The sequence below is a fragment of the Mauremys mutica genome, chromosome 3 (assembly GCF_020497125.1).
Source record: "Mauremys mutica isolate MM-2020 ecotype Southern chromosome 3, ASM2049712v1, whole genome shotgun sequence".
Classification (NCBI taxonomy): domain Eukaryota; kingdom Metazoa; phylum Chordata; order Testudines; family Geoemydidae; genus Mauremys; species Mauremys mutica.
The window spans coordinates 174,055,018-174,073,601 of NC_059074.1; the positions used below are offsets into that span (position 1 = coordinate 174,055,018).

The 18,584-nt window shown below is 40.7% G+C and overlaps 1 long non-coding RNA gene across 1 annotated transcript; it reads right to left on the minus strand.

Moving 5' to 3' along the window:
- Positions 1-2,300: 2,300 nt before the first annotated feature.
- LOC123365790 lies at positions 2,301-12,132 on the minus strand. Its single transcript, XR_006577752.1, has 5 exons — positions 12,080-12,132; positions 9,149-9,292; positions 7,625-7,694; positions 6,307-6,351; positions 2,301-2,749 (listed from the first exon to the last, which is right to left on the minus strand). It is a non-coding gene; the product is annotated as an uncharacterized LOC123365790 (long non-coding RNA).
- Between the last annotated feature and the right edge of the window lie 6,452 nt (positions 12,133-18,584).

Below are 18,584 nucleotides of genomic sequence, written 5' to 3' on the forward strand. Positions count from 1 at the left end.
TAAATAACAAATATTTGAAAAAGAAATAAACTTACATTTGCTGAATTTTTCTGCTGATACCGATATTAAATCAATGCAATAACAATGGTAAAAGTTGGCTTATTAAAACAAAACAACAAGGGTGCTCTGTGTTAGACATATGCCTCATTTAGCTCTAAAATTTTGTTTCAGCATGCCAAGTTACTAGCAAAGAATAGATTTTAGCATTCTATTTGCTTTGTGCCCTGATAGAACATGAATTCTAAGAGGCTGTTATTTTTTCTCTTATTTCAATTAATGTACTTTTAAAATGATTAAACATATCATGCTGTGACTTCTAAAATGTCAACAAGCCTGTAAACTTGGGAGACAGGAATGTAATAAAAAAGGTAATAGGAGATTCAATAGTTAATAGAGGCCCTGAAGTGTGAGTGTATACAGTAGCTCTATATTGGAAACTGTGCAAATGAAGATGGCTTAGTATTGCAAACTGAGGAAGAAAATTGTTTTTAATTAGCACCTTCATAAGAACTGCTGATTAATACTGTTTGGTTTGGTGAAAAGCTTTCAGCTGAGTAATTTGTACAGCCATTACAAGAGTTTTGTTAGACCAGGACTCCTGTTGTTAAACACAAACAGCAGATGATAATGGTGGAAGATGAGTTTGTCATGTAACAATTTACCTTATTGAAAAAAGCTTTATGTAAAACCCAATACAGTAGGTACCAGCAGAAATCACATATTTTAAATCCTTCCAAAATTGCAGTGGGCCATGCTAGTGTGGTTTTTTCATGGACTAGAAACAGATTTTATATCATTTATAAAATTATATATACAATTTAAAGGTGTTGTAGCAAGGACAGACCACTTTACTGGTAATGCTTTACATCAGGACAGTAGAGTGCTAGTGTATTTAAACACCTTCTAAGTATACAAAGTGGGTTTAAAAATTGAAATGTAATTAAGTAATATTGTTCACATGCAAATGTATGTGTGTGGCTTATGCACTGAAATTATGTTCTGTGTTTGTGCAAGGTGTAGAATTTATACCTAAGGTTTTAAGGAGATTTCTCACAGAACAACTATTATCGACTGCTTTTGCTTACCATTTTTTTCAATTGACAATTAAAAATAAAAACCCTTTATCCATATCTGGTAATATGGGAACATGCATATTTTAGTTACCCCCTGTCAGATGTCTAGTGCAGTGTATAGAAACAGAAGAACTTTTAGTAAATGAATAACAATAAAGGAATATGTGCACTAAATTATTACACTAACTAAGGATGGTAAGAACTGTAAATTATTGGAGTGCCGTAATAGAACATGAGAGTTTTTCTGTAGACAGGCCTTCGGGGTAATAACAAGGGTTGAGACTCACGACAGTGCCAAATAAGCTTTAGACAGCATAATAGTCTGCAAAGAAAAGCCACAGAGCACTAATGTGAAAGAAGAGCTGTCCACCACATGCAGCAAAAATCACCAAAGGTCATTTTATGGTAGCAATTGTGACATAAAATTGGTGGTCATGCTACATGTCTAATACTCAGCACAGCTTTATAAATGATGGGCCCCTAGCGATGGCTGTCATTAAGTGCTTTCATCATAATAAACTTTAAACTGTTGGCTTTATGAATCGCCAGCCAGCTTCAGCTGTTCGTTGGATGGAGCTTGCAGTGCCTTAAGTGTGACAAGGCCTATTAGGAACTGCAACCATGTTTCAAGCGTACTTGGCTTTCCCACTCCTGGGGTGATTGCTGCCTATTAAACGGCATCTGGGAAGATTTTCCTCCAGCAATCTCTGATCAAGAGCTTTTTTGGGCTTTGACCTGCATTTCCTTCAAGACTTTCTCTGAGGAGTTTTATAAGAGCAAAACTCCAGAGGATTTATAGCCACTTCTGATTAATACCTTTTCAGTTTTTCTAGCAACTCTCCCACTGCTACATGGAGAAAAGCTTTCATTGTTCCTAAGGTGCTTATTTGTGACCTTTTCTCTGCTTTCTGATTCCCTCTAACATGTTCGCAGTGAAATCCTTGGTGTGTAACCAAGACAGTTGTTGAAGTTGTTGCAGCTTTATATAGAGTGGCTTTTATATATACATATATTTTAAATACATAAATTTAGGACAGACTCCTCCCTTTTAAATTTCAAAATTTAATATCACAGCTTACTAGCAATCCAGTTTAAAATAAGCAATTGACCTCATTCGCCTATATAACAATTGATAGAATGCTCATTCCATCAAAGGTAAATACATAGCAAACACCCCAGGGCTCCAGCCGTGTGATGTGTGTGTGTGTATGTAATATAAGCCTCTCCTTCAAACCACCTCCTTCCCAAACCCCTAGGAGAAGAATTGGGCCTTGTAATGTGACTGCACAGTTCATATGTCTGTGCTCTGGCAGATCAATGGGGGAAGCAAGTTCCAAAGTGGAAAGGCCTTCGTGGAGATTGCCTTTCCAGCAGCTCCCTCTCTTTTATAGTAAGGTTCCCTCTGCTTCAGTCCCTCTGCTGACTGCAGCCAGGGCATCATGGCACTGGGAGAGTGGCAGTCCCTTAGGTAACTGGGTTTCAAACCACTTAGAGCTTTTAAAGGCGAGGGCCAACAGCTGGAATCTCCCAGGTAGCCAAAGCAGCTCACAGAGCATTGGTGTAGTGTGCTCCCAGCATGACGCTCCTCTTGGTGAACTGGCCCTGGCATTCTGCACCAGCTTCAGTTTCTGAGTAGGCACATTCCAGTGGTCTAAAGTGCACCAGTAATTGCTACACTGTTGAAATATAAAGATACATATAAAGCTTTCATGAGCCAAATTATATTTTCATTATCCTTATGCATGTGAAGACTTTTAATTTCTATAAATCTTCCAGTAGCTTAGAATTAAATCATATTAGTGTGAATTATGAATGTTTAGGGATCACTCCTCTAAGAACTTGTAGTATTTAATTTACAAGGACTATACATTTTTCAAATCTTTTTAACAAGGAACTTTAACTACTTTATGTATGAGAGAGAGAGAGAGAGAGTTTTTAAAAAAGCTCTCTGCTTTCTTCAGAAACCTTTATGGGTGACTCAGCTGGTGGTGTAAGGGTAAAAGCTTTCAATGTGTAAGAACCTGTCTAATACTCTTAAGAACATCTCTTTTAATCCAAGTAATGTAATAGTAGAAGTTTTAGATGAATGTCTCAGATGTAGACAATTAACAAAATAAATTGCAAAGCCTTTCAGAGATTAGAATTAAAAACCAGCCAGAAGCACCTTGGGGTTCTTGGGTGTGGAGCAGAGTTCTTAAAGCAGAAGGTCCTATTGTGAAGCGCATCAGCTTCTAGCTATTCCAAATGAAGAGATAATAGCTGTTGTCATTAGACTTAGTTGTGGACTTGTCTCCTCTGGGAGGCATATATGCAAAGTTAAATATTAATAATGGAAATAGGAGTCCTGATCTGAAATGCTTTGATCTCTAAACTGAATGTGAACAAAACCAAACAAGTAAACAATAAATAAAGGACATCAAAGTGAAAGAAAACTGAGCCGAAATACTTGGGTGTTTTAATTTACTATAATACTCATTGCTGAAAGAATGTAACACTTTTCATGTTCAAAGTCCTTTTTTCAAACTGGCCAATTAATCCTCACAACAGCCTTATGGAAGAGGTAATTAAGTATTATTTTTTTCCCTTTGCCCGTATGGGGAAACTGAGGTAGGGAGGTTACGTGATTCACAGAAGGCATCAGTGTCAGAGCCTGGATTAGAATTCAGGATTTCCTGATTCCCAGTCTTGTGCCTAAGACACAGAACCACACCTGTCTCAGACTTTTTATACAAAACAGGTACTTGTTTTAGCCTGACAGCTGTGACTTACGCATGACAGATTTTATTTAGTACAGAGGTCGGCAACCTTTCAGAAGTGGTGTGCCGAGTCTTCATTTATTCACTCTAATTTAAGATTTCGCGTGCCACTAATACATTTTAACGTTTTTAGAAGTCTATAATATATAACTTTCTATAAGTCTATAATATATAACTAAACTATTGTTGTATGTAAAGTAAATAAGGTTTTTAAAAAGTTTAAGAAGCTTCATTTAAAATTAAATTAAAATGCAGAGCCCCCCCCCCCCCCCAGACTGGTGGCCAGGACCCAGGCAGTGTGAGTGCCACTGAAAATCAGCTCGTGTGCCGCCTTCGGCACCCGTGCCATAGGTTGCCTACCCCTGATTTAGTATATACTGACCAGCTCAATGCTTTCTGAGAGATGTTACCACTTTTGACTTGAGCAGGAGAAGTAAGTATAATATAAACTAGCATGTAGGGTGCATATTTCAAGAAGTGTTTTAGTGCTCTCTCTAGTGTGTTTCAGGGGTCAGCCATCCATCGTCTAGGTGTTGGGGAAGGAGATTGGAAATATTGCAGTGGAAAAACTGACTGGAGTTTTCTTTTCTGGGGAATACTGGAAATTGGGGAGGGATAGCTCAGTGGTTTGAGCATTGGCCTGCTAAACCCAGGGTTGTGAGCTAAATCCTTGAGGGGGCCATTTAGGGATCCGGGGCAAAAATCTGTCTGGGGATTGGTCCTGCTTTGAGCAGGGGGTGGGACTAGATGACCTCCTGAGGTCCCTTCCAATCCTGATATTCTATGATTCTGTATTCATTTCTTTGGGATTTTTTAACTAACTCCTTGACTGCTGGTTTGGCAGAAATCTATAGAAAAATAAGATTGACAATTTTGGAATATAAACCATGTATCCCTAGAATCCAGTAGATGGTTCATTGTATGTCAGAAGCTTTAGGAACAGGCCCATACTTAAAACATGTATTTTTAAAGAAACATAGGAAATACACTAATAATGTGCAAGCGCATTTAACTTTTGAAACCATTCAAATGATGCCAAAAGAGGAAGCAAAGTGGGTGAGTTATTCAGCAGGTATCTTTGCAGAGGTCAGGTGCTGGTAGCGTGACTCCACAGCACCTCATAACAGGATATACGCAATCATGCTTTTATATGCCCATTCTCCAGCCTGGAGGCAAGACACCGCCATGTCATTACACAGAAATGGAAATATTGGGAAATAAAAAGGAAATAGGGCATGGTAAACCCCAATCTCCTTCCTGCTTATGTATGGTGACAGGAATGCTGGGAAACATGTGGGCATAGAGTCCATCCTGGAATAAAGAGCACAGGAAAGCACAGACACAACATGCCATATTGTAGTGTGATTTACATGGTGGAGAGCAAAGATATGGGAAGGAAGTTACCAGTAATAGAGGTGGGGGACCGAAGCCTGAGCCCAGCTGCCCTGGGTAGGGGGGGGCCAAACCCAAAGTCTGAGCCCTGCCCGCTGGGGGAGGGGAAGCCAAAGCTTGAGGGCTTCAGCCCTGGGCAGGGGGGTTCTTACTTCGGCTTCAGCCTCAGGGCCCCAGCAAGTCTAACGACAACCCTCGTGACCCCATTAAAACAGAGTCATGACCCACAGTTTGAGAACTGCTGCATTCAGCAATGTGAGACTGGCAGGTTGGTCATGATCTCCGGTGCTATCGGAAAGCACTTCTTTTACAAATCCCCTTTCAGCACCTACTCGCTGCCTCTTTCCAAACCCGGGTATCAGTACCCATTATTTTGATAATTGTCTTAAAATTGATTTGAACTTGGGAATCCTCAGGAAGAAGCGTTACACCAGAGCCCATGGAAATTGCTTATGTAGCGAAGGCCTGTTTGTATAAGATGGTCTTGTTTAGACCGCTCTGTGGCCTTCCTCTGGGCCTCCTTAGGCAGTTCTTTCTGGGCAGCCATGAGGTAAGTTGGACCTTACTACCCTGTTACTGGTATATCTCATCTCAATCAACATGTTCCTCCCTGCTGACACAGCAACTCACTTGTCACCTTTTACCTTAGGACACCACTTTGTTGTGTGTCCTTCCTTCTGCCCCCACCCCTCTTTTACGAAGTGTGGTTGCTCCTCCACTGCTGTGGCTTCATCTGAAAGGTGGACTGCAAATGAAGCAAAATTGGGGAGGAGGGAAGGACAGGGGCAGGCACAGCGCTTTATTATTCCTTATGATGTGTAAAGAGCATCCCCCTCATTTTAAAGCAAAAGGTAACAACATTAGCCCCCTGCACATTCTTTTCTCTCATCACTGAAACATCAGGGTCTTCACTTCCTCCTCCTTCTGGAGGACCTAGAAGGGAACTAGATATGTCAGACAAGCTGTAGCAATTCCACCATCAGGAGATGCCGTTTTAGATGGTACGCTTCATGTAACAAGTAGCTTATGTAAAACTCGGCAGGCTCTACCCCTCAGGAGCACTGAAGCTGAGGTAACAGTCTCACCTGACATCACCCTTCATGCCCTTCAAATATCTTGCCACGGTCCTCCTGAAAAAGGAAGCAATGAATTGAGGTGAAATCCTGGACTTGCTGAAGTCAACAGGAGTTTTGCCATTCACATCAATGGAGCCAGGGTTTCACCTGAGAGATCTCAAATGCCAAAAGCAATAGGGATGGTGGAGGGAGAGAACGGTCATCTTTATACGGCACAAAGGAGCACTAAAGGGCACAAGCAAAAAGAAAGTTTGGGTTTGTAGTTCATGTAACACTGAGCTAGGTAGCAGAGTACAAATCACTTAGGTCTCTATTCTGCAAGATACTTAAGCATGTGCTTAACTGTAAACTTGTGAATAATCCCATTGACTTCATTTGTACTATTCACATGCTTAAAGTTACACATGTGCTTAAGTACCTGGTTGCATTGGGGCCTAAAAAGCTTGGCATCCTGAAGAGCTGGGTCATACTTTTCTCCTACTCGCTCTCCCTAGAAATCAATTATATTAGTTGGCAGATATGTCTGCTTCTTCAGGAATCTAAGAGGTACCTTTAATATTATTTGTTTGCATGAAAAATATCACATTTGCTATATTTAGCATTCAGATGTTCTGATCTCTAGTCCCTGGTTCCTTATGTTATCACATATGAACAAGAGAGATACAGGAAACTAACTCCTGTTCTGAGTTTGAAACAACATTTATAATTGTATAGGTTGCTGTGGTGTGGATGTGGGAGATAATCACACACGTAGAGTGATCCTCATGCAGTCACAAAAAGCAAGAACAAGAGAGGAATGGAGTGTTATCTAAGCAGCTTCTGGGGCTATCTTAGCCTCTCACCTTTGGTCCTGCGCAATAGGGCACGCTGTATCAACTCCAGTCATTAATGTTTCGAGGTCAAGAGGTGGATACTTTAAGAAGTAGGTTTAACAGGTAATACATTGAGGGGCTTGGGAGATAGCACTTCGCCATGTTGTTCACACATCCCCATAAATGCCTGGTAGTGGAGACAGGACTGTCTTTGCTTTTCTGAAGGATAATAAAAGTGTGGATTTCTACCCAGACTTATCACTTCTTACTCTCCACACTTAACAAGTAAGCTTTATTGAATAAGATAAATCATGATTTACCCATTACCCACCTACTGCTTACTGGGACTGTCCTAAGGTAGCTGGATAAATTAAAGAATTAGGAGCTGAACACAGTGTGGGTGGATCCTGAATAGTTCACCACAAGAGTTGTGATGCTGCTGCTGAGAACAGACAACCTTCAAATGCATGCTGTGGTTTTGTTTTCAATTTCTATAATCCCTCCGTGTGAAATACCTTGACGAATGAGCCAGGTGCTGTCAATAGCTACTTCTCCTAGCATTGCTGGTTCCTTCACCTTTAGTTTCTGTGCAGTGCAAGACAGTAAAAACACTTATCAATATGAATTGTTGGGCCTCTAGAAATTTCCTGCTAAGAGTTGCCTGCCATGGATTTTAATAATATTTCCTCCTTGTCACTGATATGATATAGTGTTTGCTATTGATACTATTCTGGTTACTTTTTGAGAGACAGTGTGACTGTGTCTTTTGCTACTTTCTAGCCACAAGGTCAGGAATTACAGCCTCCTAATAATACTTAGCATTTATATAGTACTTTGTGTTTCCAAAATATCATGCAAACATTAACTAATTAGTTCTCACAGCACCAATTAGTGGTGAGTAATTGTGAGTATCCCTATTTAAAAGCAAGAGAGACTAAGGCACAGAGCTATAGTAGCTCGCCTAAGGCCACACACTGAGTCAGTGGCAAAGCCAAGATTAGACTTTAGGAAATGTTCTTGGCTCCTGGTCCAGTGCATAACCACTAGTCAATGATGCCTTTGGCAAGCAGCCAACATAGCCATTGGAGACAAAATTAGCAAATTTGCAGAAAGGAAGGTTGGAGATCACATACAGTTGTGGCAACTTTACATACAAATTATATATTTGCATGAACAAATGGCTAGTTAGGTGTCTAAGTGACTATTTATTCCGGCACTTACCACTTGCATGTGTGCTAGTGATAACGGTGTAGAAATATAATTGAGAAAATATCATTGGAAAATATCTTGATTTTAAGCTTAAATGTTCCTTTTCTTAATTTAATCTCATCACTTAAAGTTATACCCACTTCTACAACCCCAAATAACTCCTTTCTAACTTTGGTGTTTTCACCCTTTAAATATTTATATTCCCCACTCCTAGACAGTGCCTGTTCTTGTAATCTTTCCTTATAGCTCAATCCCAGTTTGTCTGAATTAAGACGACCTTCTTTGTGTATCTGCTATATCCAGAGGCTAAAAAGCAAGCTGCCTCCTCTCACAACCAAGAAAGACACCACTCTGCAGTCAATGACTTACACCCCGAGTAAGTGAGAGGAGAAGCGACTGAAGATGACCACATACAAAAGATGTTAAAAGTTAAGCATGTGAATAAGAGCTTTGTTGGCCCAGGGCCTCTATGCTTGAAGATGATGGTGGGCAAGCAGGGGAAATAGCCTGGCCTATGAGTCTGCAGACAATGCAGAGCTGTTGCCAAAGACTCTCTGTGTGTGTGCATACTACCTCTGTCCCCTCTGTTTCATACCACAGAGTAGCAGCTGGAGCTTGGGTGCACCCAGCTGCTGCTAGTCAGAACTGTGGATTCCAGTAGATTTTACAATATGCATCCTGTTGAGCCTTGTATCATCCCAGAATTTGGCGTTAAGTGAGGAGGGAGATACTGTTTTGCTGTGTCTTCTCATTCCATTAACTACAGCTCTTTCCCCGGTTCTCACCCTGGCTCCTAGCATGAGTCTTGGAGTCTGGAACGTGACACATACCTTACTCATGTGGAAGCAGCTCAAATTTCATGAGGAGAGATTGGTCCCTCCTGCAGGCAACATGCTCTCCATCCTATTAATCCCCAACGCAGGTCTTTGTTTCTACCTCATGGGAGGAAAACAATGCTCCATCCCTGACCACACCTGGATTTGGAAACAACAAAGCTCCACGTCCAATCTGGCATCTTTAAAAGTAGCTGATTTGCTAACCCTCTCATGAGGACTAAAGCCAGGGTGAATAGGGCTAAAGACTGCAACTTTAATTAGTTTGCAAATTATCAAGCAGAAACCTCACCTGTTGCAAAAAGAAAACTACTGCACTTATTAAAAAAACCATGTGACAATCACAGCTACTGAGAGGTCAGGTGCTGAGCGGAAAACACTAACCAGTGCACATGGGGCTGAGGCCTAGGCATTCATGGAGGGCCAGGCATGGGGGCTGCCATCAACCAATCTCTCTCACACTTTCATTGGCTCACTGAGGCCACCATAAGGGCAGCTGATCTACTGTGAAGTCTTTTCTGGATGAGTCAGGCAAATATATTCCTTCTGAAGGGCACATTATTTAGGTTTGTTTATTTATTTAGAGAACTGCCTTGAAAAGGCTTTGAAATTCAGGGTGTGCTGAGAAAGCACCCATGCACAGTATGCCACAATACATCAGCTCTGGCCAAATCTGGGGAAGACCCGCTATTCCCCGTGGCTACATTTGGTTAGACAGCAAAAAAGGGCTGCTCTTATCCCATTGAAATAAAGGATGGGGCCCAACGTGTGTATGTAGGGCATTCTTAGCTCCTCCTACACAGAGCTCCATGGCCATGGGAACACCAGACTAAGAGCCTTAGAGTAAATCACAGCAGCCTCTGTGTTTGAAACTCTCATACTGATTAACAACACTTAATAAATAAGTTTGAGAGAGAAATTAAATGTGTGAGTCATTGTTGAGCAGTCTAATTAGTCTAACCACATATGCAGTTTGCAGAGAAGAAGGACAGTAAAAAACCAAAAAGAGTCTCTATAACTATAGTTAGAGTAAGCTATTATTATTATTTATTTTATTTACTACTTGTATTACAGTAGTACCTAGTGGTCCCAATTGAGATCAGGGCCCCAGTAAGGTCCAAAAAAAAGAGATTGCATAAAATATCCACAATTCAATTCTTATCACATTTCAAGTGGAGATCAGGAGAAAAGAGTAAATAGGTGGTGAAGGAAACCTCAGCACATTGGAAGCAGGTTAGATTGTATTTTATTTTATTACTTTATCTGGCTTTTTTATTTTACAGTTGCAATGCCAAGGTTTAGTCCTGCAACTTTTACTCATGAAATAAAGGCCGCAGAATCAGGGCCTCTAATTGTAGTACAATCATTAGAAAAATATAGCTAGGAGATTAGTGGTGTTTCTCCTAAATGGATGAAAAACCCCTCCACAGCAAGTTTGCTTGGAGAAAGAGAAGATAAATACACAAAAAAACTCTGTTTACTCACAAAGAAGCACACATTCATTGAAGTAGGAATCTAACTGGTGCTGTGCCATCTGTGTCTAGGCCTTTCAGGTTCTAGGCATCGGTCTGAACCAGGACACACATTTTAGAAGGTGACAGATCCTGTGCTCGGAAATCCTCCCTCAAGAAAGTTGTGACCCAATACTGCTTCCACTTAAATAAAATCGCCATTGATTCAAAGGGGAACAGGATCATGCTAGGAGTGTTGTGTTCAGCAGCCACAATTCCAGCTGCTTTATAAAATCAAAGCAAAAGCACCCCCTTATTTTCTGACGTGAGAGCTCAGATGTCACCACGTGGAATGAGTATGAGAAATGAACTAAAATAGAATAGAATTAGTTGCATATCATAGGAATATTCAGAAAGTGAGGATTGACAGATTAGAATTGAATATGAGATATTTGAATTGTTACCTCTTTTGTGTTTAGATTTCCTAAGAATGTGACCACTTATTAATATTTTATACTAATGTTTCAAAGAGATTTTAGGGAAAGCTTTTTTAAATTCCCACATTCTGAATATTGAATTTGTATTTTATTTTTTAATTCGAGGAAGACCAGGGCTTTAATTTCAGATTAATGACATTCTTCATTTGAATGAGAATTTCATTAGATTAGCTTGTGAACTTTTAAAGCAGGTTGTATTATATGTCTAGAGGAAACAATTTGTGTGACAGACTATCCTTCATAATCTCCCTCTTCAGACTTCTGGTAACAAAAGACTCTAAATACTGAAGATGTTTTGTGGGAGGGGAAACATTTTCCAAACAAGTAGTTTCTCTATTCCAGCCCAGGTAACAAAGAGGCCTCGGGAATTGTCAGAGGCCTTGTCAGAACTACCCTATAGGTTTTAGAGCCACCTGCTGTTTAAGCCATTGGTCAATAGATTAACTGCTGCTAGTACTAAGTGCTTAGAAAAGCAAGTTATGTGGCAGAACAAACAAAATCAACCCACGCTTAACACATGTTAATTCAAAATTTAATAAATCTGCACTGGGCACTGTAAAGCAATAAAAAAAAAGGGAAAAGCTTTTTGTCCACACTTGCCCTCCAAGCAAAGTATCTGATAAAAACTCTTCATGGCATCTGAAACAACAGGAAAATACTCTATTTCCTGTGCAAAACTCCCTAGACACTTTTACCCGCCAGTCTCCCTTCCTTCCCTCTAGTTTTCTGACGCTGGTTTTGAATATGCACCTTTTGGGTGATTTCAAAACCACATTCATATGGGACACTATTATAAAGGCACTGGAGTAAATCCACAATAAACCACTTTTAGGGGTGATCCAAAGGACTTCACTAGCCACAAAAGTAGGTGATTGCAAATGCATGTATGCCCCCCAGCCCTGAATAGAGCTCTTAGTATACAACGAGACAAAAGATTCAGCAAACCACAGTACAAGAAATAAATGGTTTCCGTCCCTCACCTATGTACGATGAGCCTGTGCTGCTGCTGTCTGAGACTTTCCATTGATGTCACTGTGGGTGTTGGGCTTACTAGAATATCTGAGGATGAGTTCATAAAGGGCGACTTTCTTGAATTCCAAATAAGTAACCTGCGGAACTGAGATTTGTGCGGCTGTCCTGTGCTATGGTTGGATAAGGGGCAAAATCCAACCATAGGGCAACAGTACAACTCTGCTTCCATTAAGCAAGGGCATCTGACTGCTAGAATGGGATAAGCACAGCTCTCATGCCCCACAGCCCTAATGCCCTCTTCTGTGCTGGCATATTCTGACCTGCCATGGAGGTCGTATCCCTGCATGCAGAAGGTGAACAAGACTCTGAATGGCTGCTCCACTCAAGTTCATTCTCCCCATACATCGCTGTCACAGTGGTTCCATGGCACAGAGGGCCCTGTGTGCACCTCCCACCACTTGGAGGAATGGAATGGGGTGGGATTAGAAATGGAGGTTTGTGGTTGCACCCGCAAGGCAAGACTGTGCCCTCATTTGCACCTGTGCAACCTTATTGACTTCAGTAGGATTGTCAGGTGAAACCGAGGACAGAACTTGGACCACAGTGGAATCAGGATTATGGTGCTGTTTTGTGAGAGATTGGTGCTTAGTATTGGCTGAAATAATTCTCTTTTTGCATTATGAAGCACAGATAACAGCAGCGTGTGTCTCTGTCATGATGGGCTGTCATAAAGTCTTCTATGTGCTGTAAGTACAAAGCCAGAAGTCTAAGAGATGAAAACACATGAGAAATGTCTATGTCCCAGCACTGCATGCCCCGTGATAAAAACCTTTTAAATACAATTTGTAAGCATCCTATGTCAATATAATTAGGAAGAAAAATAAAAGGAGGGAATTTATTAGTATTGTGATTCCACTAAAAATAGCTCAGTGTAATGAAATGAAATGTAAAGTAGGTGTTTATATAAACTTTCACAAACAAAATGTATTAATTCATATATAATGGTATGTTTTTCAGGTCTCCTCTTCTTGGTTAGAAAAGGGACCCTTCCCACAAACTGCCAACTGTCACATTCCTTATGTTAGTGGCCTTGTGTCCCATGGTGGGATACTGGGGTGCTGGGATTTCCTTATGCCATTTTACAATGGAAGATAAAGGTACAGTCTCCACTTTTGCATATAAACAAACACACACTTGGAGTTGTACAAGGAAACACTTGGATCGTGTAGTCTCACACTGAAAGGGCACCTCCAGTTCACCCAGCTGCAAAATGGGTATCTTATCAATTGGGTGCTTTTGGCTATGAAACTGATTTGCCTTAACTGCATAAGCCTGATGAGCCATCACCTCAGGAGGCCTTTGATTTTGACTATATGGTTTCAGGACCTTATCTTGTCATAGGAGTCAAAGCCATGGCTATTTATCTGCCTCATAGCCCAGGCTTCCAGTGGATTTTGGAAAGCTCTGGAGAGACTGTCATTGGAATACTTCCCCATTTTTGTCAGGTAACCTACTTCTTTTTTCAACTGAGGCCTTTTCCCTCTCTTATATTTCATCTTCTGACTTTAGATTGCAAATCAGTGATTGGTTTATGATTTTCCCCACATGGTTTATAATCATGGGAGACAGGCTCTTGTAGGCTGTGTGAGGTGCAGATTAGAGAAATTCCCAGCTTAACAGAAGTAAGGAGCAGTAGCAGTGAAGCCTTCCCATGCATTTGAGGGTTCAGGGAAGAGTGCTGGGATGGAGGTAATCATTGTAGCATGCCCCACTCTGCCCCAAATCTGGTGTATTTCTAGGCAGTTAACGCTGCTCCAAAGAGGAGTCATATTATTGTTTGTTTTTATCCTAGCAGCACCCATAATGAGCTGGGACGAGTACAAATATATAAGAAAACACAGTCCCTGCCCCAAAGAGCTGACAATCTAAGGGGACAGGAAATATATAAAGGGAGTGGGAGTGGGAGAGGGATAAGACTCAGCCCAAATATATACTTAGCCCAAAACAGTCAGCTGCCCCTTTGGGCACACATACAGCAAGGCACCCCAATGGCAGTACCATTTCCCGGGGATAGGGAAACACAGGGAACAGCATAGAGGATCACATTTTCTGTGTGGATTGCCAAGGATCCAACAGGTTGGAGCATGGTTTCCATGTGGACATTTAGGCCCTGATCCCATAGACAATTACTTAACAAAGTACATGAAAAACTCCACTGGGTCCCAATGGAGCCTCTATATTCTAAGGGTTTGAGGGCTGCACCTCTCTCCCATCCCCAAGGCTGCAAACCTCCTGAGGGAAGGATGCAGCTACAGTGCTACAAAATGTTCCTTGCAGACATTGTCAAACAGTTTCCCCCCTCCCATGGGTTTTTTCCACAGTAGGGGAGCATTTAGCCCTACATAAACACGGATAAGATAAATGATTTATTGTAGCACAGTAGGTATTGCTCTTCTATCAGCTGCCATTATGACGCTTGAGCTGATGGTTGCAGCAAGATCTTTTAATGTTAGGAATATCTTTAAAAAGACATTTATTTTGGATTCCTAAACTATGTCAAAGCCCCCTACACTTCTGCAAATATCTGGGGTCAGCAAAGTGCTAAGAACTTTTCAAACTCCCTGGCTGCCATCTCAGTAAAGGAAGGCAGATGGAGAGTTAAAATCAGAGGTCTGTGCACAAAACGAATCTGTCAGGGATCTGAACAGGAGCAGGTCTGAATAGTCTTTAACTCCAAGATATAGTCTCTGGAGAGGAAACATAGCGTGGAACCAGGATCATGCACATGTTCTGTAATAAACACACATACATTAGTGTATTTCTGTCTTTTGTAGCATCCCTTCCCAGGAATGTGGGTGAGCATCTGTCTTTGCAGCTGACACCAATGCTGGTTTTCAGCCAGTCATTTAGCAAGGTAGTGAACAGGATCTCCTTTGACAGGCATAAACTCCAGCTAGACCTGGAATGCGGTATTAAAGTGGTAAAAATTAAAGAGGTACAAAATGTAGCATTTCTGGTTTGTTGGTTAGTGTCCCTGGATTTCCCCAGGTTGTCAAACTGGTCTGAGCAGTGTTAGAAATGGATATTATTTGAATATTCCACCTTCCCTTAATGCAACATTTGCCTTCTAAACATGTTAATTAATGACAATAGCCAAGACAAATGTAGAGTAAATAAATACATTTTTAGATGCTTCTTTGTTTGGAAGCAGAAATCAGCCTGTTCTTGGATTTGTTACTTGCTGGTCTTAATTTTTCTTTATTTCCTAGAAGTAAAGAAACCTACATTCAACGTGCCGTATTTGTGCAAAAACCTGCTGATTCTAATATTGTTCCCCCTTGAGGATGTAAATTTAAGTTATCTTTACAAACAAGCTGATTTTGGATCATTTCATATTCTGTCTCAGTGTGCTTGGTATTTTAGAGGGCACAAAGGCAGCACACAACGTAACATGACACTTCTATTGCATTTAAAAAAAATCTACAATCATTCATAGTTAAAGTAGAAGAGCATTTTCCCCAGTGCCACATACATGTTATGTTTGTTTCCCCTTGAATATGAGGCAGTGAGGTTGAAAGGGGGGTGGGGTGATGGAAAAGTGACCTAGATCATCAAGGTCTCCTTAACTGTTCAGCAGTGGGAAAGAATCAGAATGCACTCAACAAAAAAAAAAAAAAAAAAAAGAGAGAGAAAACAAACCCCAGCTGATGACTGTCCTTCTAAGCCTTTCCAATCACAGGCTAGCAGTTAAAATAATACTCACCTACTGGGCATCCAGTGGAGTTGATCTACCTTTTCAGCTGGGAGGTTCATGTCTAGTCAAGCCTGATTAATCTGATGCAAGCCCTGAATGATCCCAAATATAACGCATAACAGCTACACCTGTTTATCAAGCCAGTTCATTTCCCTTCCCCTATTTCACACTGAAAAGGAGCATTAATTAAAACAGTAAACAAACGAGCTCCTATTCTAAATCAGAGCTGCAGGCAAAGGAGAGATAACTTAGGCTCTTGAGAAGGGGGATTTTCAGTTAATTTATGGAATCTACTGTCACTCTCAAGGCAAGGGAGCTTACTTAGCTGGGAAATTGAAGCAGACAGGATTTGTCTAAACACTTCTTTTTTGCAGAATATCTTTTTTTTCTATTTGAATTTTTAATCGGATTCTCATTACATTTTAGGAAGGAAATTGCTAGATTTTTCCAATTTTCTCGTGACTCATGCGGCTTCTTTGTAAAAGGAAAATAAAATCAGTGTTTTAAAACCTGAAGGTATAAAACTGAAGGGTGAATGTGCTTACATCCTTCTGTTACTAAGGTAAATGTTCCTGCATCTATTAGCAAATTGTCCCAAACTATATTGATGTGATGTGGCTACAGCTGCATCTTTGATCCTTATTTAGTATTTCAGTAGCACCGTAAGTGTGCATATTGCTTTACAGATGTAGATCCTGATTTCGGAATGGTGTTCCTGTGGGCGGAACTCTGAGCCCATTTTGAAACCCATACAGAGAGATCCACATGGGTGATGGAGTCTGCCTTAGTAGATGCAGTTGCATGATGGAGCCAAAGAAAGGCGCGTACAGTCTAAGGCCCTGACCTTGCAGGCTGTTCTGCATATATGGACTGCTGTGCCTGTAAGGCTTGAAGCATTGGGGCCAAAGGGTCCAGTCCAGTTTTGTCTTTCTCCCTCCAGGACTCACAGTGAATATAATGGGAGAGCTGCTGGGAATAAGGCAGGCAGGATAAGGCCTGATTCTGGCAGGGCTACAGAGCCTCCATGCACAGAACTCTCAGGTCCTGTGTGAGACAACAACCTGAAGGGCTGATCCTCCACTGATCACACTGGCAAATCTCCCACACTAATGAGGTTGCAGGGTCAAGGCTTCAATTAGTCTATACATTATTACTGTGATTAAAATGAAGACACATAAATATACCTAATTTGTTATTTAATAAACATAGAGAAGAAAAGCTGAAGAGGGAGAGTTCCCAAGGCCCAAAGAGGACTTATGCGTCAAGTTCCCATTGAAAATTAAGGGGCACAGGGCTCTCAATTCCCCTTTTTTGTTTGAAAAATCTCCCACCAAATAGCTGCAAAACAACCTAGAGTTTGCTTTACTCTACTATGTTATGAGCTGCTTTTCATACCCCGTGCATGGTGGAAAGTCTTTATACTATGTACAAACCAAAATAATACTGAAATGGAAGATGGTTTAATTTTCTGCCATCAAGTATTTGTCATGTAGAAGGCTGTCTCTCTCTGGAATCAAACTATTGTTTTGCAACTTACAGTGCTGTTGGGACTCTCTACCTAGGCTAATTAATATATTTGATAGATGTTTTATTTTATTCCAATCTGAGATTTACAATTCTTCAGTTTGTGAAATCACATTAAAATTGTAGTTTTCATAAAATTATAGACAGTCCAAGAAAAAAAATTCTGTAAATCTTTGTCATTTCCTATGTAAACCTTCTTTTAAAAATACAGGAATGTCTTGTACATATTTCAAGTCATCCTGCTTTTCCTTGTGGCATATCCAGTAATCATGTTGACAAATTAATGGTAGAGAATTAGTTGTACATTAAAGATTTAAATTATATTAGGCAGCACATTGTCATAAAATGATATAAAACAATAGGAAAATAAATGTAAATTAATTCAAGTTACTGACATGTAAAACACTAGACTGACATCTGTACACTTAACAACGTGCACAGCTGCCATACTTTAAAACATAAAGTAAATGTTAGGTACAAACTCACTGGGAAAGTAGTATAGCAAAATCTGTGCTCTGCTACGAATGAAGAGTGAGGCAAAGGAAGTCTCTCTCCAGTGTTTATGAATTTTAGTGGGCTGGACAAACTGCAACTCGGGAGCTAAATAAACAAATGTGCCCAGATTCATTCCATTGTAACTTCAAGGGAACCCTACAGAAGTTTCCTTTATCAAACAGAGTGAATAACTTGAAATGACAATACTCAGGGTTTTGCATTATCCCACCGTGAACTAAAAACTGAGTTCCTGTAAATACCAAAGTGAAATTGCTTCCAGGGGCACAGCCCTCAGACTCACAAGGGGTTTGCAGACTACTGTGCAAACTAATTATAAGGATTCAGTTTCCTGGTATGAAGGAATGTATTACCTGCAGCAAAGGATGCATAAAATATCAGGAACCAGAGGCACTAGGAGGAAGCCGACTGCCATAGTGAATTCAAGCCCTAGCTCTAGGTTTATACCCACAATCCAGGCCCATGCTGAGAGACTAATCACTTGGCCATTCTTAGTGCTGTTGTCCAATCAGTCCCTGAATAGCAAAACTTCACAATGCAGCGTATGAATTAGAAATGTGGGTGCAGACTTTTTTTGCAACAATACCTAACTGGGCCTTTCAGCGAGGACAACTAATGGACAAAAGCAGGGCGGAAATTGGAGTAACTTTTGGAGGCCCTTGCAGCTCTTGTCAATAAGAGTTAGTTCAATAATGGTAGCATTGGCCTCTTTTTGTGGGCTG